This window comes from Myotis lucifugus, unplaced genomic scaffold, assembly GCF_000147115.1.
Source record: "Myotis lucifugus unplaced genomic scaffold, Myoluc2.0 scaffold_0, whole genome shotgun sequence".
NCBI lineage: Eukaryota > Metazoa > Chordata > Mammalia > Chiroptera > Vespertilionidae > Myotis > Myotis lucifugus.
Window position 1 is genome coordinate 60,972,450 of NW_005871048.1, and position 4,691 is coordinate 60,977,140.

The 4,691-nt window shown below is 54.7% G+C and overlaps 1 protein-coding gene across 1 annotated transcript in view; it reads right to left on the minus strand.

Moving 5' to 3' along the window:
* The window catches only part of BASP1 (brain abundant membrane attached signal protein 1), a 44,901-nt gene extending 42,168 nt beyond the window's left edge, over nucleotides 1-2,733 (minus strand). Inside the window, exon 1 of the mRNA XM_006081491.3 lies at nucleotides 2,703-2,733. The gene's annotated coding sequence lies outside the window, so the exon portion shown is untranslated. The remainder of the gene's footprint in view (nucleotides 1-2,702) is intronic.
* Between the last annotated feature and the right edge of the window lie 1,958 nt (nucleotides 2,734-4,691).

The window sequence follows — 4,691 nt, forward strand, 5'->3', positions numbered from 1 at the left end:
TCTTATATTTCTCTTTTCTTTTCTTAATTCTTATCTCTTTCACAACAAAAAAAAAAATCATTTCTCACATCTTCTTTTTTCTTTTACTTTCTTATTTTTTATCTTTTCTAATCTTCTTGTCTTTGTTCCTTTCTTTTTTTTCTTTCCTCTTTATCCCTTTTTTTTCTTTCTTTCGCTCTTTTTTTCTTTTTTACTTCTTTTCATCTCTCCTCCTCTTCTTCTTTATTCTCTTCCTCTTTTTCTCCTTCTCTTCCCTCTTTTTTTTTATTTTTTATTCTTTGCTTCTTTTTTTTTATTCTTTTTTCTTTTTTGTTTAGCAGGTGCATGATGATGAGGATGATGAAGAAATTAAGGAAGGTCGGAAGGAAGGATGGTAGGAATGAAGGAAGGTAGGAAGTAAGGAATGGAGGGAGGGAGGAAGGGAGGGAGGAAGGAAAGAAGGGAGGGAGAGAGGGAAGGAGGGAAGGAGGGAAGGAGAGAAGGAGGGTTGGAAGGAGGGAGGGAAGGACGGAAGGAAGGAACGGAACGACGACAGAAAGAAAGACAGATAGCAAGAAAGCAAGAAAGACAGAAAGAAAGAAAGAAAGAAAGGAAGGAAGGAAGGAAGGAACGAAGGAAGAAAGATGAACTTCCTTCTTCCTCCCCAAGAGTGGATTTCCATCTCCACGGGGTTTGCCTTTGGGGATTCCTGCTGAAACAATGAGGTAGGAGTCATGAGAAAAATAAAAGGGTTAGGATCCTGACAACCATTTTCTCTGCTCTGGGTTTTGTAGGCCATCTTGTTCCTATAAAAGCCAGGATGTCTCAGTTTTTCCCAACTACTGAGACCAATGTCCCTTAATCAAACGATCAGCAGCAAAAAAAAATGTCAGACCATTAACTGATGCAAATTCAGAGTGACCATCACTGCAGTGCTATGTTATGGGAAAAAAGAACAATGGACAGTACTAGAAAGTAAAATAATAGCGTTCTATTTTTAAAAACTTCAATCCACACATTCGCTCTCATTATAAAAGCTAATCTTATTTTTGGTCATTTTAAATCACTAAGAAAGAAAAGATGAGAGCCTGATAAAGAAACATACACACGGGGGGTAGGGGTGGAGGGGAGACTGTCATTTTTACCCAAGGGTTTCATGCAACATTTAGGACAAACGCCTTTGTTCCTCCACCTCGTAAGGGAGTGGGTGGGTGGGTGATGGAGAGATCAGACGCGGCTGCCGGGGCCCTCCACACCCAGCTCTCCCGCGCATGCGCGAGGCCAAGACAAAGGAATAGGTAATTACAGTCCGGATTCATTCATTTTGCCCGCAGCACTGGGGATCCGTTGGCCCCGGCTGTAATCCCGAGGGAAAGGGGCAGAGGGTGTTGGTCCACACCCCTGTGGTAGGAAGACCACCTCGACGCTGCTAGTGTTTGATTGTAACCTGCCGCGTACGTGCTACTGGCCTCGCGGGAGACCGAGGTGTGTCAACCCCGTTCAAGGTACTAAAAATGCGCCCATGTGCGCTGTGCTCATTTCGGCAGGATGGAAAGTACACAAGCAAGGGCTGTCCACGGAGACCGTCTCAAGGCGGAAATGTCTCTGGGGAAGCAGCTCAGGAGCCGAGCCAAGCATTCGATGAATATTCATGAAAAGAATGCGGTTGGTTGGTAGCCGCACGTAGTGGGTGCGATCCGATCCAGGGATTCTGCAATTTACATTTTCGGAGGGTGGGGGGGAGGAACAGGAACCGGGCGTCGGGTTTCAGGGTTCGTGCTTGAGGCAAAACCTGCCAAACCCCAAATCTGTGCTCACAGAGGGGCTGGGCCCCTTAGGGGCCAAGCTCGGTCAGGTTCAAGCTCACACCCTCCGGGCCGGGGCCGCGAGTGAAGGCACTCGGTGCATTCTCTGAACCGAAGACTCCAAAAAATTAAATGCTCAGAGGGGCCCACAGGTTAGTGGGAAAGCAATTCAGCCCCGTCCGAGCCTGGGGCTTTGATCCACTCGAATGTGCTTCTGGAGGCACGTTGTCCTGTGACCCTCGCATTTCTTGGCCACTCGGAGCCAAGACTCAGGAGTCCCACTGGCCAAGGAAACCCATTTGATAAAGCCCAAGCCACCTCCTTCCTCCGATCAGACCAGATTGCCCATGTTCGCTCCCCGCTCACTCCCGCCCCACCCCACCCCCACCCTCCATCTTTCACTGCTGCGCCCCTCGCACCAGGCGCTTTCTTCCCGCGGTGGAAGGCTCCGATGACAGAGACGCTCCCTTCAGCCCCACAAAACCGGCTCTTTGGGACTCCGTGCGCTCAAAGGGTTTCGTTCATTCGGCAATTTTTTCAATTAGCAGCTTCTCTCCCGCTACCCACCAGCCCCAGCCCCAGCTCCGTTTATCAGACTCGCCATCTCCCTCCCACCCCCCACCCCCCATCCTCTCCACCAAGCGAGTGGCTGAAGCCTCACCTGGGAGGGGGGCGGCGGGGGTTCACCCCAGATCCCCGAAGTGCGATGGAGCCCTCGTGGAGGGACCCCGTGCCCGTGGAGGGATCCCGAACCCGGCCCTGCACGTCCACCACCCACCCCAGCTGCAGCCCGGAGCGGGGAGGAAGGGCCCGGGGAGCCGGGCGTGGTGCCGTAGGGGAAACGGAGACCCCGGGGTTGCCGGCACCTTGGGTCTGCGGTGGCGACGGGGCCAGGGCCACCCGGACGCGCCTCCTTACCGGCTCTGGGTGCCTGTGCCGCCCTGGGAGAACGCGGGCCCCCCAAGGGGCCCGGGTCGCTGGCGTCGCCGGGCCGGGGGGTTGGCCCCTGGCGGAAGTCTTCTCTGTCCCCGCTGGACGGCGGAGTCCAAAGCGAGGGAGCCAGTTAGAAGCGCTGCCGCCCGCCGCCGTCCCCGTTTCCGTAAGTGGCGCGCGTGTGGTGGGGACTGCATTTTCTTGCGCTCGCGCTCCCCCTCCCCTTCCTGCCCAGCGCCCCTCCCCCGCCCGCGTCCGCCAGCCCAGCCTCCCTCTCCGGCTATCCCGCCCGCCTCCCTCCCCCTTCCCCTCCGTCTCGGTGCCCCGCCCGCCTCCCCTCAACTCCCCTCCACTTCTGTGCGCTCCCGAAGTCCCCTCCCCTCACCCTAGCCCCTTCTATATCCCCATCCCGGTGGTCCCCCCTTTCCCCTCCTCTCCATCCCTGTACCCCTCCTGCTTCTCTGGATCTGCCCACTATCTGGGTTTCCCACTCCCTGCCCACCACTCTCCATTCTGGGGCCCACCGCCCGGGTGCCTCCCCTCCCCCGCTGCGCTGGGCTGCCCGTGGGTGGGTGTCTCTCTCTCTCTCTCTCTCTCTCTCTCTCTCTCTCTCTCTCTCTCTCTCTCTCTCTCTCTCCTGACTAGAAGTGCTCCGGCTATCGCTCAGACTTAAGGGGCTGCCTGGAGGTGATGAATAATGCCCCCTGCCACCTGCTACCCAGCTCAGCACCCCATTCCCGCCAGCTGGCCACATCGGGCTGAGATTCTGACACCCTGGCAGACAGTGAGGTTGGGGGTGACCTGGTGCTTCCCCTCAGCCCTTAAGGACAGATGTCCGCGAGGTGGAGGGTGGCCCCCCTCGCTGGCACTTCTGGGAGGCGCCCAGCGGACCGGGCGCCCTGGGTGGGCGGCTCCCGCGCGCACTGGGTTGAGCCAGGACGGCTGCAGCCTCAGACCAGCGCCACCGCCAAGGTCCAGCTGGCGGGGCGGGCTTCGTCGCCCTGCGAGGATGCTCTCTAGACTTGAGAGAGAAGGGAAAGACAAGGACCCGAGGAAAGAAACCGTCGGGATTTTGTGTGTCTGTGCGTCTGTGATTTAATGGAGGGAACCAGTTCTCGGGAAGACTGGGTGAGCCGAGGCAACGCGCACGGGAGCGCACAAGTCAAAACGGGGCCAACTAAGGCGTGTCTGGGAGTCCTGGGGACTGCCACCTGGTTAACACCAACCAGGACACAAAACAGCCACCCGGGTGGGGAGAGATGTTCACCTTGCTTATCTGTTGGCAAGAAGCAAATACAAAAGATAAGATAACGTGATGTCGCTTACAACGGTGGCTCTTTCATTAGCCAATTTCACCTTCCCGCAACACGCGCGAACCTTTGGAACTTTCATTTGCGGCATTTTGGCGCCCCCTGGCCGTGTTTGGATTGCTCTCGTGCTCGCCTGTATCCCAGCAAAGAAAAGGACTGAGTTGCAGGTTTCCCTCCCGGGTGGATCTGCCCTCCTGACCTGGGCCTCCATTCCATCAGGGGCAAGGACGACAAAACGCATATTGAGGGGGACCGACGCCAAAGGCAAGTGCATCCGCATTCAACCTGGAAAAGGTAAGCCTATTTTTGATTAACAGGAAAAAACCTTACCTGAACTTAACTGCATTTCAGTGGGGTGGCCATGTCAACCCAGTTCTATGCCAGAGGTTTTGTGGTGGAAATACCCAACGGAGCAGGTATTTACAGCTTACATGAGGCTTTACCAAACGAGACAAACGCATGCGAGCTGGAAATGTTCACATTTTAACCAAAGGGCAGTAAGGACAAAGTAGGGATTCTGTTGGGGAGAGGGAAAATCACTATTCTTTCCTCTTTTTGCCATTTAAATGAATAGCAAATAAATATCATACAAGAACAGGAAAGCAACTCGCAACTAGGGTTGCCTCCAAGCTATTTACTTGAATATAAATACTTACTCAATAAT